General features: G+C 36.1%; 1 protein-coding gene across 24 annotated transcripts in view; it reads right to left on the bottom strand.

Annotated features, from left to right (window-relative positions):
- MTERF1 (mitochondrial transcription termination factor 1) overlaps positions 1–20235 on the bottom strand; it is a 469560-nt gene that overhangs the window by 168507 nt on the left and 280818 nt on the right. The window lies entirely within an intron of this gene.

Below are 20235 nucleotides of genomic sequence, written 5' to 3'. Positions count from 1 at the left end.
TTAAATTCCTGGTACATGTCACATGTATTACTAATAATATATTTCACATGAAGAGATTAACTCTCTTAAGACAAAATGAATAAACTACACTGATATGCATAAATAAGCAAAAAAAAAAAAGAATGCATAAATGTCTTGGGGAACTAGGATAGCAGGGAACAAGGTTTGGAAATGTAGACCCAGGGACACCCTGACAATTGTTTTAAAGATACTGTTGGCCTGCCCTCTGCTTTCCTGCCCTGCTCTTCTAGTGAGGGGGAATCCTAAAGGAATGAGGATAAGCCAGTTTTGGGGAGACTCAAGTCTAGGACCAGCTACATAATTTGAAGGACTCTGAGCAAAATGAAAAAAAAAATGTAGCCCCTCTCTTTCTTCTATCAGATGCCTGGATCCTGGAAGATCTTCTGGATCTATACAGTTATACCCTCTGCAGCATCCCCATTAGGACCCAAGATCATCAAATCCTGACCCCTGCCCTTTAGCCCTTTCTCGTTCTTACAGGCACACAGAAACTCAAAAGCAAAGGAAAGAGTGGCCCTTTTTGAGGCTTAGGAAAACTCTGTGGTCTAAGCAGCACTCTGTCTGCTCATGGATAGCCATGGCTATCCTGGCTCTCTCACCCTGCCCTTGTGCCAAGATAAGCATAAGCAAGACTGCCCACCCCTGGAGTTATAGGTGGGCTAACAAGACCCGGGGCCTCTCTCTCTTAGAGGAAACTTTAATATGATTAGTGCCCTGTCCCTAGGCAGAAAAAGTTTCTTCTACTTTGGCATCTCCAACTTTTATCATGTCTTTACACCCTACTCTCCCAGGCTCACCCTGACCTGCTGTTAAAGAATATCACTTCTCTCTAAACATCTCCCTCTTCTCTCTCTCCAGCTAAAGGTTTTCTTGGCTGTTTGTTTTGGTATGCTTTTTTTTTTGTTGTTGTTTTATGTCTTGGGATGGGGTGTGAAATTACTTCAGCCTCATTGTATTTACTGTCAAATCTTTTCTGTCTTGTACCTGGATCAGATTTGCTGAACTTGAAGCCAAAAACTCTAAGAAATTCGTATCACTGATCAAGTGGTATGCTGGGGTCAGCTCATATTAGCTCATAAGAGCCAACTGTTAGCATCTCCTCCTAACTCCACGTTCAGTGGTGCCTCATTGGTAGCTTGAAATAAGCCATCGCGGAGGCATTTACCCTACAGAAACCAGCAAAGACCACAAATCAGGGCTCTTTTTCTGGAAATTTGTCAAACATTTACCAATGCACCATCACTTTGATTCCAGGATATGAACTGATACATTTCTCCTGGGGTCAATGGCAGACTCATCTCATGGCCATAAAGGATATAGTATTGGGAGAAGAGAGGAAGAAGAAAAAAACAGGACCAGTTCATACTTCAAGTTATTATTATTCAAAGGGCACTCCACACAGGTGCAATTGTCCTGTGTTCCCTGACTCTGCTCCACTCCAGTCCCCCACCTCCCTGTAATTGCAATCTGAGGCACAGTTTCCTTTTTAAGAGAAAATGTAATATATCATTAAAGAGTCTATCACCTGAGACTTCTTTTCTAAAGCAATGTGAATATTTTTCTTTTTTAAAATCAGGAATACTGATGAGTTTCCTTATTGGAGTATCACAGGGGATTCTGATTCTGTTGGAAACCTGGCCAAGAGCTTCATGTACAGAGAGTGGTTAATTGATGGAATAGACACTGTAGAAAAGTTAAATAGATAAGTTCCAGGACTAATCAGTGCAATTAATTAAGATTTAAATCATTTAGTGATGCACAAATTAAACAAATAATGTACACAATGTTTTAAAAGTTGATCTTGATTATATTCTATTACAACAAATAGCATAGAATTAGTTCTTGTCCCTAAAGAAGTTTTGAGCCCCAGGTTATAACTCATTTATTTGAACAGTATTTGATACCAAAAAATCCAGTCAAGTGGAATAATTTTGATGGTCCTTTTATCACAATATCAGGCTCTATTCTGAAATTTTCACTTGTTCTTTCAACAAACAATTATTGAACCAGGCATGGTTCTCCATGATGGAGCTACAGAGGCGTGTAACACAGGTACAATTTCTGCTGTCATGGGGCTTATATCCTGGCTAGGGGTAATGACACACACATCTAAACATGTGTAATGTAGACGATTAAAACTGGCAGATATAGTAGAGCATGACAGGCTTGATCCAAGTTAGAATGTGTAATTGACATTTAGGCTGAGTTCTGAATTACAAGAAACAGGCAGCTATTCTAAGATCCAGACAAGAGCTTTGTCGCCAGAATAGCCAGCCAGAAGGCTCGTGCAGAGGCCCCAAGGCAAGAATGAGTTTGGCATTTTCAAGGATCAAAAAGTTGGCTACCACGACCAAAACATAGCAGGCAGAAGGAAGGTTGTTTGAGGTCAAAGAAATAATCAGGAGCCAGACCATGGGGACTTCACAGCTAGAGTAAGCAATCTGGAATTCATTCCAAGTATGATTGGAAATCATTGGATGGTTTCAATAAGGGAAGTGATGTAACCTAATTTACATGTTTACACAGTCCTTCTGGGCTGCTTTTCTGAGAGTGGAGTAAGGTGGTAGAAAGGGATGGTGGATAAAAAGCCAGAACACCTGTTAGGAGGCGAAGTCAGACATTCAGAAAAGAGGTAAGAGTGACCACGGGAGCTGGCATCGGCTTCTTGCGCATCACTTCATGTTGTTTTTTAATGACAGATGTAAATCTGGTGATTTGGACTAAGGTGGTGATAGTGGAGATAACAAAAAGATGGCTTTAGGATGTGGATTAGACACATAATCAAAAGGGCCTTCTACTGGATTGATTACAGAAGGTGAGAATCAAGAAATCAAGGCTGACATCTACATTTTCAGCTTAGGCACATGCCTGGATGGTGATGTTGGTGGCATAATTTAATGAGATGGAAAATTCCTTAGGAGAACATCTTTAAGAAGGAAATAGGAATTCTGTTTCAGCCACACCAAGAATGCCTATTGACATTGTTATAATGTCTGTAACATTGTAATGTCTAACATATTTCTGCATCAAGAGTATAAGTGGGGTGTGTGTGTGTGTGTGTGTGTGTGTGTGCATGTGTCTTTTCTGTTAATTTAGGCAATACTCTAGGGACAGCTAGTTGTCATAATTCAGAATTCAACCTTTAAGGGTAGTTGGATAACATTATACCAGAAAATCTACCCTCCACATGTCACTACTACAAGTGCTTCAGCTATTGTTATTTCTAACAAACCCCAAATCTTTGGCTAATAAGCATAACAAATGTTACAAATGGGTTTTCATTGGTGATATTAGTGGAATTAGATTAAATTGATGAAAATAAAGATACATGTATTGGTTCAAATACTTTAGAGACACTACCCTTTCATGAACAGTGTATAATAATTTAGCATCTATGGTAGCCTATGCTTGTGACTAGGGCCTGAGTCTTAATTCCTTAATGGTGCTGTGTCCAACCATTGGTTCTGAGCATTCTGATCATCAAATGCCAGCTATAAGAGAAAAGATTATTTCTCTAGAATATTGTTACATCTGACTCAAATGAGCATTTCATCAAGGTGTGGTTGATTCACCTGAGGGGAAACAGAGCTTAAAGAATGGCTTAGATCCAGAACAAGACAAGAATGTCTGTTCTCACTTTTATTCAACATTATACCAAAGGTTCTAGCCAGGGCATTTTGGCAAGATAATAAAACAAAGGGCAACCAGATTGAAAAGCAAGAAGTAAAAGTATCTCTATTTGCAAATGACATGACCTTATACAGAGAGAAAATCCTAAGGAATCTACTAAAAATAATAGTAGAACTAGTGAGTTCATCAAGGTTTCAGAATACAAGATTAATATACAAAAATCAGTTCAATTTTTGTCTACTTGCAATGAAAAATCTAAAAATAAAATTAAGGAAGTAATTTCATTTATAATAACATCAAAAAATAAAATATTTAGGAATAAATTCAACAAAAGAAGTATAAAACTTACACTCTGAAAACTCTAAAACACTGCTGAAAGGAATGAAGAAAACCTAAGTAAATGGAAAAACACCGGTTCGCAGATTAGAAGACTTAATATTGTTAAAATGGCAATGCACCCCAAATTGATCTACAGATTTGATACAATCTCAATCAAAATTTCATTATTTGGCATTTGATCCTAAAATCTTCCACAATGGTTGAACTAATTTACACTCCCACCAACAGTGTAAAAGTGTTCCTATTTCTCCACATCCTCTCCAGCATCTGTTGTCTCCAGATTTTTTAATGATCGCCATTCTAACTGGCGTGAGATGGTATCTCAATGTTGTTTTGATTTGCGTTTCTCTGATGACCAGTGATGATGAGCATTTTTTCATGTTTGTTGGCCTCATGTATATCTTCTTTTGTAAAGTGTCTGTTCATATCCTTTGCCCACTTTTGAATGGGCTTGTTAGATTTTTTCTTGTAAATCTGTTTTAGTTCTTTGTAAATTCTGGATATCAGCCCTTTGTCAGATGGGTAAACTGCAAAAATTTTTTCCCATTCTGTTGGTTGCCGATTCACTCTAATGATTGTTTCTTTTGCAGTGCAGAAGCTGTGGAGTTTGATTAGGTCCCATTTGTCTATTTTGGCTTTTGTTGTCAATGCTTTTGGTGTTTTGGTCATGAAGTCCTTGCCTACACCTATGTCCTGAATGGTTTTGCCTAGATTTTCTTCTAGGGTTTTTATGGTGTTAGGTCTTATGTTTAAGTCTTTAATCCATCTGGAGTTAATTTTAGTGTAAGGTGTTAGGAAGGGGTCCAGTTTCTGCTTTCTGCACATGGCTAGCCAGCTTTCCCAACATCATTTATTGAACAGGGAATTCTTTCCCCATTGCTTGTTTTTGTCAGGTTTGTCGAAGATTGGATGGTTGTAGATATGTTGTGTTGCTTCCGAGACCTCTGTTCTGTTCCATTGGTCTATATCTCTGTTTTGGTACCAGTACCATGCTGTTTTGATTACTGTAGCCCTGTAGTATAGTTTGAAGTCTGATAGTGTGATGCCTCCCGCTTTGTTCTTTTTGCTTAGAATTGACTTGGCTATGCGGGCTCTCTTTTGGTTCCATATGAAGTTTAAGGTGGTTTTTTCCAGTTCTGTGAAGAAGGTCATTGGTAGCTTGATGGGGATAGCATTGAATCTGTAAATTACTTTGGGCAGTATGGCCATTTTCACGATATTGATTCTTCCTAACCATGAATATGGAATGTTTCTCCATCTGTTTGTGTCCTCTCTTACTTCATTGAGCAGTGGCTTGTAGTTCTCCTTGAAGAGGTCCTTTACGTTCCTTGTTAGTTGTATTCCTAGGTATTTTATTCTCTTTGTGGCAATTGTGAACGGAAGTTTGTTCTTGATTTGGCTCTCTTTAAGTCTGTTATTGGTGTATAGGAATGCAAGTGATTTTTGCACATTGATTTTGTATCCTGAGACTTTGCTGAACTTTCTTATCAGTTTCAGGAGGTTTGGGGCTGAGACGATGGGGTCTTCTAGATATACAATCATGTCGTCTGCAAATAGAGACAATTTGACTTCCTCCTTTCCCATTTGAATGCCCTTTATTTCTTTTTCTTGCCTGATTGCTCTGGCTAGAACTTCTAATACTATATTGAATAGCAGTGGTGAGAGAGGGCATCCTTGTCTGGTGCCACATTTCAAGGGGAATGCTTCCAGTTTTTGCCCATTCAGTATGATATTGGCTATTGGTTTGTCATAAATAGCTTTTATCATTTTGAGATATGTTCCATCGATACCTAGCTTATTGAGGGTTTTTAGCATAAAGGGCTGTTGAATTTTGTCAAAGGCCTTCTCTGCACCAATTGAGATAATCATGTGGTTTTTGTCTTTGGTTCTGTTCATGTGGTGAATTACGTTTATAGACTTGCGTATGTTGAACCAGCCTTGCATCCCCGGGATGAATCCTACTTGATCATGGTGGATGAGCTTTTTGATGTGCTGTTGCAATTGGCTTGTCAGTATTTTATTGAAGATTTTTGCATCTATGTTCATCATGGATATTGGCCTGAAGTTTTCTTTTCTTGTTGAGTCTCTGCCGGGTTTTGGAATCAGGATGATGTTGGTCTAATAAAATGATTTGGGAAGAATTCCCATATTATGATTTTTTTTTTTGGTCTATGTCAGGAAGAAAACCATCCACATTACTCACCAGTTGGTCTGTATGTAATGGCGTGTCCAAACATAATTCTTCTTCTGATCATATACAGCATCTTGTCCAGTGCTGCTATCAGATCTGGTTATTTTTTAGCAGAGCATACCTTTTCACTGCCATGTGTCAAATATGAGTCTTGTCCAAGACTATTGAACCCTCCAAGAACCCATCTCAATCTCTGTATTTAAAGCATTGCAAACAAATGGACAGGCCCTTAAATTTAGAAAGTAAAAGAAAACCAAGAATTCCATTAAATCTGCAGCTATATTCAAACTCAACCACACTCATGCTTCACTTAGATTTTGGGGAATTCTCGGGCTTATTTCTTTCAACTTTGCTCTGGCTTCTTTGCCTGCCTTCCTTCCTTCCTTCCTTCCTTCCTTCCTTCCTTTCTTTCTTTCTTTCTCTCTCTCTCTCTCTCTCTCTCTCTCTCTCTCTCTCTTTCTTTCTTTCTTTCTTTCTTTCTTTCTCTTTCTTTTCTTTCTTCCTTTCTTCCTTTCTTTTGATGGAGTCTTGCTCTGTCACCCAGGCTGGAGTGCAGCAGCATGATCTTGGCTCACTGCAACCTCCACCCTCTGGGTTCAAGCAATTCTCCTGCCTTTTTAACTGAAACAAAAATTGGTGCCCTTTAAAGATTCTTTTTTTTTCTTTTTTTTTTGAGATGGAGTTTCGCTCTTGTTACCCAGGCTGGAGTGCAATGGCGCAATCTCGGCTCACCGCAACCTCCACCTCCTGGGTTCAGGCAATTCTCCTGCCTCAGCCTCCTGAGTAGCTGGGATTACAGGCACGTGCCACCATGCCCAGCTAATTTTTTGTATTTTTAGTAGAGACGGGGTTTCACCATGTTGACCAGGATGGTCTCGATCTCTTGCCCTCGTGATCCACCCACCTCGGCTCCCAAAGTGCTGGGATTACAGGCTTGAGTCACCGCGCCCAGCCTAAAGATTTTTTAAGTTGAGAAAATAAAAAGAAGAAGAAGGTGCCAAATTAATAGTGTTAGGTGGATGCCTAATAATCTCCCAGGGAAATGCTCACAAAATTGCCATTGTTTGAGGAGGGGAATGAGAACGAGCATTGTTGTGGTAGAGAAGCACTCTGGTAAAGCTTTCTTGGGTATTTTTCTGCTAAAGTTTTTTGGCTAACTTTCTCCAAACACTCTCATAATAAGCAGATGTTATCATTATTTGACCCTCCAGAAAGTCAACTAGAAAATGCCTTGAGCATCCCAAAAAAACTTTCCATGACCTCTTTGCTCTTGACCAGTCTGCTTTTACTTTGGACCACTTTCCTCTCTTGGTAGCCATTGCTTTGATTGTGCTTTGTCTTCAGGATCATACTGGTAAAGCCATGCTTTCTCTTCTGTTATAGTCCTTTGAATAAATGCTTCAGGATATTGATTCCACTTTTCAAAAATTTCCATTGAAAGCTCTGCTGTTGTCTTCAGGTGATCTAGGCACAATGGTTTTGGCACCTATCAAATGGAAAGTTTGCTCAATTTATATTTTTTAGTCAGAATTATGTAAACAAAACCAATTGAGATGTCTGTGGTATTGGCTATTGTTTCTGCCATTAATTGCTGTTGTTTTCAATTAGGGTACAGAAAAGATTTTTTTCCTCACAAATTGATATAGTTTGCCACTGCAGATTTCATCTTCAACATTGCCTCATCCCTTCTTAAAATGAGTTATTCATTTGTACTACTGATTTCTCAGGGACATTGTACCCATAAACTTTTTGTAAAGCATCAGCGATTTTACTGTTCTTCCACCCAAGCTTCACCATAAATTTGATGTTTGTTCTTGCTTCAATTTTAGCAGAATTCATGTTGTTCTGATAGGGTTCTTTTCAAACTGATGTCTTATGCTTCTTAATCCTTCAAACTAGAACCTGTTCAGATATGTTATAACCAGTTCATACACATTGATTTTGGTGTGAGAAAGTTTAAAATCCACACTTTTTAAAAATAATATGCATTTTCCATTAACTCTTTAAAGATCCCTCATATATAGACTGAGATGCACTGCAGGGAGCTGTCACGAAGTATAATCTCAAGTTCACTGCAATTCAATATTTTATACCAAAATTCAGTTAGAGAAACAATATTGAATCAAATGGCTTAAACATTCACACATCTACACAGCCAAAAATAGATACTTGGATCAAGACAGACATTTAGAGACATAAATCTTATCAGAATTCTTCGTGTTAAATCATGACCTAAGGGAATACCAATAGCTTGTTGAGGGTTTCTAGAAGGAACAACTTTGAAAATGTGTTTCTATGCCTATTAAATGGACATTGCTTATCAAATAGCAAGACAGTTTTCCTCAAAATACTTTTGTTTTAGTAGCATAATCTAGTAATAAAGACAACACATGCTCATTGAGTAAAATTCAAATAATATAATAGAAACCATAAAAATAAAAACAAACCTAAATCCCCCCTTTAAAAACAAAAAAGACTACTAGTACTACTGCTACAATTACCTCTTAGAGATAATTATTGTCAATATTTGGGCAAACATCCTGAGACATAAATGTGATCTTTATTTCACGTTATTTTCAGCCTAATTTTTTTCATTTAAAATATCTTAATGAATATTTTGCACATTAACCTTCTCGGTGACTATGTATTACTCTATTGTATGAATGTGCCAAAATTTATTTTTAACTTTATTGAAGTATAATTGAGAAATAAAAATTGTGCATATTCAGGGTGTACAATATGGTGTTTTGATATATTGTATACACTGTCAAATGACTACCACAATTAAGCTAATGAATATATCCAACACCTCATATAGTTATGAGCTCTACTATGCACTCTATTATTTATAACAAAATTTATTAAGAAAATATACTATCAATGTACTACTAGTTGGTTATGATTTTCCACATTAATAAAATGGTGCTATGTTAAACACATTTGCATGAACATCTTTGTACAATTATATAATTATATCCTTATGACAAATTTCTAAAAGTAGTATTTCTGAACCAAAGAATATATACCTATTGATACATATGGCTAAACTGACTTTCAAAAACATTATCCCAAGGCACCCTTTTCTACTAAAACTCCTGAGAGTGACCATTTTCTCTACCTACTCCCACCAGTTAGTTTGTCAAGTTTTTTTCACCTCTTTCATACTAATGAATGAGTAAATTTTCAAATGTAGACTGGCCTTTCATTTTTCTTTTTTAATTAATTACCTTTTCATGTCCTTAGTCCATTTTTCTACAGAGAAATTTATCCTTGTCTTAATTGTTTATAAAACTGTCTATATAATAGAGCTCATAACACTTCGTGTGCCACAAAAATTGCAAGGGTTTTTGTTATCCTTGTTGTTGTGGCTGTTTGTTTGTTGTATTTAATAGCTGATCAGAAAGAAGATGGAAAGCATAATGTGCCAATCACTCTGTAAATTTCCACCTTATCTCTCAAGACCCAACTTTAGTCTCACATCTTTTCCTAAAGCCTTACCTCCTTTCCCATCCTAATGTGATTTCTCCCTCTACCTACCTTTCAACTCATTGTCTGTACAACTTATCTGGCAATTTATCCCATAGTGCCCAATACCTAAGAATTGTCAGTCACATGCAAGTCCCATCTGTCCATACCAGCAACCAACTCCTTAACAAGTGCGTACCTTAAACTTTTGTATTTACTCCATTACTTCAAACGGGTGTTCAATAAATAATAAAAGGTGCATTTTTTTAATGAATAGAAGGGAAGGTAAGTGACAAAGGTCACCTCAGATTTTCCAGGCTGGAAATGTGCTTGGCAGAATCATTCAGCCAGGCAGGTTGGAGCTCCATTTTACTGCTTGCCTCAGCATTCTGATCCTAGATAAATCTTATTCCAATAATGTAACTCCTGAGACAAATCTATTTTATTTACCAAAAGGGCATGCACATATTCCAGTTTGCTCAAAGCAGGCTCAGTTTAAGCTTGCCATAATAATTACCATAGCTGTAATTATTAAAAGTGCCCCCTTTCACTCCCAAAAGTTTCAGATGATAAATTATATTCTCACCCTATTTATTTCTGACTCTGGTTTCTTATTTATTTCCTAGGCCTAAAATCTACCACAGAATTTAACAGACTTGGTAGATAAAGATCATACTTTCTAAGTATGATGTCAGTTTTGGGTTGTTAATTATGAGTTGTTAATTAAACCTCTCTTCTTGGTTTAATTAATTAAATTTTTATGATAGGCTAACCTCAAAGAATTAAAGGAAATATTCAATATACAGATAAAGACATTTGCCATTTATATGATTTTTTAGAAGTAGGTCATAAAGTTTGCTGTTATTGGACATGTTTTCTTCAACTAGACTGAGAACTTTTTGCAGTACCATTATTCTTACTTTTGTATCCCTTCCTCATCTCACTTAAAACAGTACTCTGTACTCAGTGAGCATGCAATAAATTCTGCTGTGTAACCACTGGGGGCATGGAGATTTTAATTTGCTTTTTGATTAAGGGTGTCCTTTCCCTTGACTCCTTCTATGTCATCACAGACGTGAGGGAATAATATTGATTGGAGTGCTAAGTGGGAAGTGGTATCATGAAAACCCAGTTGAATTATAAGATTCACTTTATGTCTTTGGCTCAATTGTCCATGGATACAGCTCATCTGAATTACATGTGTCTGAAAATTCAATTACCCCAATGGAAACATCTGGATCCTTTCATTCTTCCTTTAATCCTTTGTCCTAGTGACTCTGCCAGGCAGTCCATATCCCTTGTATGGCAGAAAACATAGAAGGGCATAGCTAGAAGTGGGAGTTGCTGGTGGAAATGTTGCCTTGTCTGTTTTTTTCAGTAGATGTGGTCACTTTCCTTCTCTATATACTAGAATCACAAATTTTTATCAAAATACAGACCTTAGAAGAAAAGTTACTGTAACTTCATATTTTATAGAGAGAGTAATTTGGAGCCCAGCAAAATGAAATGAGCTATTCACAGATACATATGTAATGGTGGCAGGACTGCACTACAACCCTTTTCTCCTGAGCCAATCTAGAGCACTTTTCAGTATAACCGATTCTAGATACTGTTTGAATATTAGCTATTGCCCCATTTTAATTTGTAATACTGGTGCTCAGCTGATTTTAACTATTAAAAAAAACTACTGTTCATTTAGAATAAATTTCAATATTATGAGAAACAAAAATTTTTTGTAAAGTCTGATATTTTTAGTAGATGCCAAAGGATAAAATTAACTTCCTTTTGGAATAAAATGTTTCAGCCAAATGCAGACAGACATGTTTATGTGTGTTTATAAACTAGGAGAGGATCAGAGAAAATAGAATCTGATAGGGAGATCAGAGCCTAAATCAAAAACCATCATGTGCATCTCATCTCTGCCCCAGAATCCTTTTCACAGAAAAAGAAAAGTTCTGGGAACAAAGAATAAAGGACAAATAGACATATATTTGACCTGTGATTTTAGTTTTAACTTAGGAAAGGCAGGAAAAGCAGAGAATGAATTCTTATTATAATTATATCTGTAGGGGACAGAGACAGCCCATTTAGATAAGGCTGAATACCTAGTTTTCTAAACTGAAAAGAAAGGTTTTGATTATTTGGGCAAGCTGTGACCTCATGCAGTGGAGAGGCCACGAAATACTACTGACCAAGAGGAGCAATTTTTATGTAAGCTACCACATGTCTGAGAATACCGAAGAGATATTTAAAAGTCTGTTTAATCCTATTTTGGACATAATTCTTATCTTTTCTTCTCTCAAAAAAAATGTTCAAAACTGCCCTTTCTGTTTCTAGAACACTTCAGAAAATTATATGAAAATACATCTGGTTCAGGTACAATATTTTTTAAGTCTTTATTGATTTAACTACTCTTAGGAGTAAGCTGTTCTTCTTCCCATCTGTATCTGCCTTAAGGCTGAGATATTGTCTTGAGATTGTGAAGGAGGAACATATGACATAAAGAAAATAAAACTAGAGTGAAAGGGTACATAAAACAAAAGCCCCATCCATCCATCCAATCAGAGGGAGAGGGCAGGGAGAGTGACTGGTGGTGGGGGCAGTTAGAAGGAGAAAATCAGGACAGGTAAGAGGAGGTGGGACATATGAGATCTAGTGTCCTTTCTCTAGCATTTTATCTAAAGGATGGCAGAGAGGGAATATTAGATGAGTGGGCAGGAAGGCTGAAGGCAGAGGTGCACCTGCCCTGCTTCCCATTTGGCTCCCTGGGAGGAATCCACTGAGCAGGGTGCTCTATGACAACACGGGGCAGGCCCAGCAGTGTGAAGCGGCCACAGGAGTCTGACCAAAGGAAACAGCCACCTCAGATGGGCAACCCAGAAAAGATTCCACATTCTTGCATGGAGGGAGGGGTGGGGAGGAGGGCAAATGGGTAAGTTGAGATCCAGAAAGGATACCAAAGGGCCTTCCCATGGTAAGAAGTGGGGGGACCCTGCAGAGAACTTGCAAGACAAACTACCCAGGCCCAGGTAATCCTACCGAGGCAAAGGATACTCAGTAAAGTCTTCACAAAGAACCAAAGTGGGGACAAGGCAGCAGAGAACAGCCACTTGGCCCTGCCCAAGCTGTGAAATAAGAAGAAAGGAGCATGTGTGTGTTCATAAGACACAGATTTCCTACTGGACACATGAAAAACACTCATGATATTTGCATCTGAGAGCAGAGTAAGTTTAATTTGGTAATCACTCAACATATAGTTATTCAGTATTTGGCAGGATAAAGTTTACCATCTGAAAAAAAAAATGAAGCTAGGCTAAAAGTCCTATCTGTGGAAAAGGTGCAAGGCCATCGTTTATTGGTAATTTGCTCAAATTTCAATGAACATGATTTTTAAAGTCTGCTGTCAATTTAAGAAGAAAACATCAAACACAATTCATACACTGTGACAAATACCATTATTTCTCAATATTTACTTGAAATTCCTGTGGTGTTCAGCTGTAAATTGAGAGTTTCTTAGGTAGTATACAGAAATATAAAATAAAGATTTTATTTCCAATTTTTTTGTGTGTTATACAAATTTTTTCAACTTGGTCATCACTGGCCTCATACAGATCAGTGGTTGTGAAAACACATATATAGAGAAAATTATGCAAATATTTTGAGATTAAAAACTGCAAAGACTTTTTGACATCCATGAATTTTAAGGAAAAAAATAACTAAAGAAGTCATATAGTCCAACCTAACATAGCCAATAGAAATATAATATAAGTTACATATGTCATTTAAATTTTCTAGTATTCACATTTAAAAAGTAAAACAAAACAGGTGAAATTTATTTTAATAATATATTTAACATCATATATTCATTTGTTGAAATATTTATATTTCAACAATTAATCAGTGTAAAAGTTATTTTCTCATACTGTCTTCAAAATCCATTGTGTGTTTTACACTTATAGTATACCTCAGTATGGATGCTAAATTTTCAATTGTCATAGTAAAATGTAGTCCTATCAAAATGATAAATTTGTCTTCAATAGAAAAATGTTACACTACTTCTGTTTCTAAATTTAAAACAATTAGAATTTCAATTCCTTAGTCACATTAGCCACATTTGAAGTCCTCAGTTGCCACATGTGGCCAGTGACTACACAGCACAGGTCCCACCTGTTACATACCACAGGTGCCCAATTAATGTTTATTGAAAGGAATGATTGCATAATCTGCCCAAATTCCACAGATTACTGGCTGCCACTTTCATACTTTTCCTTGAACAATTACTTAAGAGGAATTGAATATGGGAGAGGGAAATGAAAAGAGGAGCCAAAGGGTTTGGGACCAAGCCATACGGAGAATTAAGGCCCAACTGATAGAATCAGTGACACTGAAAAAAAAAATTTGTATCTTCCCTCCTTGGTTCAGGAGGGAAGACAATGAACATCAGAGAGCTGAAAGTTCCCTCCCATGAAGAACAAAGCTCCCTGTGATAATTAATAGCACCTATAGAATTTTTCATCAGAACAGCTTGTATCTTTGGCCTATACCATTCAATGGCTGCCCATAAATCTGTCTTATCCATTCAAAAATCAAACTTAAACCTCAGCTATGCTGTGCTATAGTTCTGTTTTCCTGAGCCATGATTCTCTAGATGTTGGTCTGAACTTTACACACACCCGTTTTCTCATAGCTGCTCTGAATTCTAAGTTTTAATCTGGAGACACTCTACTTTTACTAGTGCCCTCCTGCCACCCTTGACCATGAGCTTCTGTCTTTGACCCTGCTCTGGTGTATGCCTCTGAGTCTTGTAATATCCAGCCCAATCCATCTACCTGGACTCCAAATCACACCTGTATCACTAGCTTTCCTGGATCCCTCACCATCTGTGGTAGGCAGCCTCTAAGACGACCCCAATGAACTGCCTCCTGGGATCTATACCCTGTGTAATCCTTCCCCTTGAGTGTCAGCTGGACCTAGTGGCTCACTTCTAACAAACTGAATACAGCAAGCATGATAGGACTTAATTTCAGATGTTAGATTACAAAATACTGTGGCTTTTATCTTGGGCACCTTTCTCACTCTCTCACTCACTTATTCTGAGGGAGACCGGCTGCAATGCTGCTGTCTACACTATGGAGATGCTCACATGGCAAAAAACTGAGGAAAGTCTCAGCCCAGCAATCCCTGAGGATCTGAGTTCTGCCAACAACCACACAAGTGAATGTGGAAGTAATTATGTGCTCTCCTCCAGTCAAGCCTTCAGATGAGACTTCAGCTCCAGTCAACACATTGATTGCAGCCTTGTGAGTGAACTCCCTTGAAAAAGAGGCATCTACATAAGCTGCATCCAGATTTCTAACTGACAGGAGCTGAATGTTTTAAGCCGCTAAGTTTGGGGGGTAAATTTTTAAGCAGCAATAAATTAATACAGCACGAGACATTAATTTTTTATAGAAAACTTATGTAAATGATCCTATGAATGCTGAATTGAATTTTGGATATTTAAAAGTGATTACAAGATATTCAAAACAGAATGTCCACATGATATTTGGTAATAACACACCTGGAGCCTAGGGAGAGAATGATAAATCCTCAGCATCAAGGTTATAAACAGAGCTATGACAATGTGTCAACTATCTTAAGAAGACTTTGAATGTATATAAGAAGCATTTGTTACGTGGATGAAGACAATAATTTATTTCTTCCCTCTTAAGTCTCACTTGGTGAAGAGTGGGGAGTTCACAAGAAACACCTGAAATTTACAAATAGACCTGTGGCTTAACCTTCCCCCTGCCCCAACCCCACACTGTGATTTCCCTGTGTAATACTTTACCCTTTTTTCTATTGGGATTTTTTTCTTTTTCATTGTTGTTTTTTGTTTTAATCTCTTTACTATATTATGGGCGTTAACCCTTTTCATAAATATCTTTTCCAGCTTATCTCTTGGCTTTCATCTTTATTTATGGCCTCTTTTTCCATTCATATGTTTTTAATAAGTCATTCCTTTTATATATTCAGGTCTTGGCAACATGCTAAGGAAAATCATCCTTCTTTCAAGATTATAAAAATGTTCTCTCTTTTTCTCCTGCAATTTACATGGTATAATCCTTAAACTACTTAGAATTTATTTTTCACTATAGTGGTAGTTAGTTATCTAACCTATTTTTCCCCAAACTGTTATCCAATTGTAATGGTGATATTTGTTATTTAAATTTCTCATTAATAACAAATGCCATCTATTATTGTATATTATATGCCCCTATATATGTGTAGTTTCTAGGTCTTTTACTCCACTCATTGATCTATTTGTCCATTTCTAGACAATGCTACAATTTCAATTACAGTATATTTAGGGTATGTGTTTATGACTTTTCAATGCAATTCTCTTGTTATTCTTTTTTCCTTTATAGTTTCTGTACATTCTTTTACATTTACTTTTCAAGCAAACAATTTGATCAGATTTTCAAGATAAAAAAACTGGTTGGCACTATTATTAAAATTTTATTAAACTTATGACTTTACTTGGAGAGAATCCTTATAATTCTGTATCTTCCTATTCAGGAACATATCAGTAGAAAATGAGATAGTGGTGGAAAAGAATTGAATTCTGCCTTGGCAGAATCAAACAAACATTTTTTCCCAAAGAAGGCAAAGTAAGGAAAAATAATACTTTATTATTAGCTGACACTTTGGCCCTGCACCATATTCAGACTTCTGGTAAGCTCATCTGGACCAAGTGGGGATGTCCTCTTTAAAGCTACATCAGTGTGTATGGTCTGGCATCAAAGAAGAATCTGCTCTGCTCATGCCACGTCACCAGTCCTCTTGCTATTTGTTGCACCACCCTTCCCAGCTCCAACCAACAAGGGATAAAACACTCCAAATATTAATACCAAACCTTGCTATGCCAGTGGTACGATATGCCACACCCATCAGCACTACAGAAAGAGGATCCAGAGAGATGCATGGAAAAAGAAAACACATTTTCCAGTCATTGAAAGTAATATCTGAAGTAAAGCCAGCTAAGATAGAAGACAGAGACCCAGTGAAAAAAAAGTGGCCAAGCTTGATGGAAAAAAAAGAGAATTGGGGCCACCTTATGTTCTCACTGTACATGGAAACTAATATAAAATTTATTTCAAAGCATCACCCTCAGAAAAAGTGACCTAATCAGTACATGCGAGTCCCACCAACTGGATCAGCATTCCTCTCCATTAGGTTTGAGGTATAGATGTGATGAAGGGGTTCAGAGAGGACTCCTATTAGAAGTTGACAAGTATTTCTTTACATAGATTCAGAACTTTATAAAGTCTTTGGTGAACGCTTACAGTGTTTTCATATAAGTGTCACAATCCTTTGTGAGGCTTATTCCTGGGAAAATTAATGATTTCATTGTTATCAGAAATTAAATTTTTTAAAGATATGTTCTAAACAGGTTACTTATTAGTAAGTAAGAATAATTATTTTTTGCATGTTTATTTTTATCCAACCCCATTGAATTCTCAGTAATTTAATTATCTGGAATCTTCTAAGAATACAATCACTTTTTAGAAAATAAAATAGTAACTTGAGCACTTCCATTTATTCCAAAATATATTATGCCCACATAAAAACACATTATAACATACCTGCACATTTTAAATAATAATAATTTTAAAATAAAATAAATTCCTGTGTACTCCCCAAGCAAATAGAACACCACCAATTACTTTGTAGCTCCTGTATGTCCCTCACAGAAGTAACTGCTGCCTTGAATTTTGTAGTAATGCTAATGCCTTTGCATTTTAGTGCATGTGTGTATGTAATTTTGTTTTGTCTGATTTTCAATTTAATATAAATTGAATCATACTGTATATATATATATATATATATATATATACGTCTTGCTTTGTAAACATTTTTAAATTACAAATAATTGTGTATGTTTAAAGGGTACAATGTAATTGTAATCTATATAGTCATTATAGAAAAATTCAGTCAGGCCAATTAACACATCCACAACCTCACCAATTTATCATTTTGTGTGATATATCATTTTCTGCATATATATGGAATGGAAATCAGTATGTGACTTGCTTATTTATTCCCATTACTATGCTTTTGAGATTTACCCATTTTGAAGGAAGTAGTTATATTTTGATCATTTTCTCCACTGTACAGTATTCTTTTGTAACAATACATTACAATTTATTTATTCAACATACTGTTTGTGGATATCTGGATTTATTTTCTTTTTGCTTTTGTTTTCCTGTTAATAAGGCTACCTTGGACATTCTTGTGTACATACCCTGATGGACATGTTCAGGAGTTCCTCTGGAATACATACACACAGGAGTGGAATTGCTATAAGCAGGGTATATGCATTTGTTCAACTTGTCCAGGTAGAATCAAATGTTTTCCAAAGTAATTTTGCTAAAGTATACAACCACCAGAAATATGTTTATGTGCCCATTACTCCACATTCTTGCCAAAATTTAATGTTGTCTAATGTTTTCCTTTCTTAAATTTTAAGGTATTTAATTAACAAATAAAGATTACATACTTGAAGAGCTATAACATGATAATTAAATATATGTATACATTGTATAATAATACCACAATTGAACTATTTTTAATGTTTTCCATCTGATGCTATAAAATGATGTCTCTAATTGGCATTTTCCTGATTATTAATGATGTTTAGCATATCTTCACAATTATGGCCTTTTGTGCTTCCTCTTTAAAAATTGCCTCTTTATGTGTTTTGCTTTTTTTCTTTTTTGTTGTCTTTTTATCATTGAAATGGTTCTGACCTGTAGAAATTCTTTATATACTCTGAATAGTAATGCTTTTTGATTATGTCTTTAAAAAAATCCTCTCAGTTTATAGCTGTCTTTTCATTCTTTTAAAAGTATTTTTTGAGAAAAAGATATATATTATTTTAAGGTGGTCAAATTTATCTTCTCCTCCAAAAAATGGGTTACATTCTGAGTCTTATTTAGGAAATTCTTCCCTATTCTGAGGTCATGAAATTTTGTCCTTGTATTTTAAGTTTTTGCCTTTTCCATTTAAGACCTTGATTCATTTAAAACTTATTTTTGTATGAAGAATGAGGAAGGAGTCCAGTTTTAGTTGGGTCCATGTGAACAACATACTGGCCTGGTACTAGAGTTGCCAGATTCGGCAAATAAAAACACAGGACACCCAGTTTAATTTGAATTTCAGATAAAAAATATTTTAGTATATGTACATCCTGTGCAATATTTTGAACAAACTTACTCCAAAAAATTATTTGCTGTTTATCTACAAATCAAATTTAACTGGACATCTTGCATTTTGTCTGGCAACCTGACCAGGTACCATTTATTAAATAATCCATTCTTTATTTGTAATGTGACTTTTGTCATTTTTTAGATTTCCATGCATTTGTGGATGCTTCTGTATTCTCTATTCTGTTCCAATGTCTATATCATTCTTAATTATAATAGCTTTATATAGGACTTGCCATTGGGCTGCTCAAGTCCCCCCACCTGATTCTTCATATTTGTTCGTTAATACCGCCAGTCCTCTTTTAGATACTAACAGTAAAACTGGACATTTTCTATTTGTTCATCACTTTATTCAGACTGCTTCTAGTTCTCCTTCATTAGTCATTTGGCAGGTGTGGTGATTGAGATATAAAAATATATATATAATAATAAGGAAATATACGTCTATTTAGTCCTATTTAAGAGGTTTTTAAAATCAAAAATGAATATTAAAATTATTGCATTTACTTTCAGCATCTTTGGAGATTATAAGAGTACAAAAAAATGACACTATATTAATAAACTATAATTAGGTGATTTTAAAAAATTTTTATATCTAAATTGATCATAGTATATTAATCTTTAAATATGCCCCTGGGTTTTGTTTGTTAATTTATTTAGGATTTTTTAATGCTATTTATAACAGTTTGGTTTTAATTTTTCCTTTTGATTGTTTATGTATGCGTGTGTGAACGGAAGTGAAAGAGAGTGGAAGAGGGGAAGAATGGATGCAAAAGGATAATTTAGCATTTATAACTTTGAAAAAATTAAGTATTGTATACAAAAACAGCACTGCAGAAATCAGCCGTCTCTCTCTCATACACACACACACATATAAGCCATGCTCCCTCCCAGAAACCCCTAAGAAAGAGCTTCCAGAGCAGATGGAAAACATTTGATTTTATTTCAAACCCTTGTTTTGCAAACAAAGAAGCTGAGTCTTAGAAAGATTAAGTGTTTGTCCAAGTTCACTTACCTGGTCTCTCCTAACAGCATCTAAAAATTGAAAGGGAATAGGTCCTTGCAGGAAAGCTAGAGAAACTTTAAGTTAGAGAAAAGGGGCTGACTGTACATTTCATTACTGTCTTCAAAATGATGAAGGGGGTTTAAACAAGTAATGACAAGCTGTCCTTTTCAATGCTTGTTCTGGACAAGAGAAGTAAAATGGCTTTAATTAATTCAAGAGGGATTTAGGTCAATACTAAGAACTCCCTGAATGAATGAACTCCAAGACAATAGAAGGGGCTGCCAAAGGAAGTTGTGGAAGAGCTTTTCCTGAAGCTGGTAAGAAAAGTATAGCCTGTT

Source organism: Sapajus apella, unplaced genomic scaffold (genome assembly GCF_009761245.1).
Source record: "Sapajus apella isolate SASKATOON/1434 unplaced genomic scaffold, GSC_monkey_1.0 scaffold81, whole genome shotgun sequence".
NCBI classification, from domain to species: domain Eukaryota; kingdom Metazoa; phylum Chordata; class Mammalia; order Primates; family Cebidae; genus Sapajus; species Sapajus apella.
The sequence above is the reverse complement of the archived record's forward strand: the minus strand, read 5'-3'. Positions and strand labels throughout refer to the sequence as shown.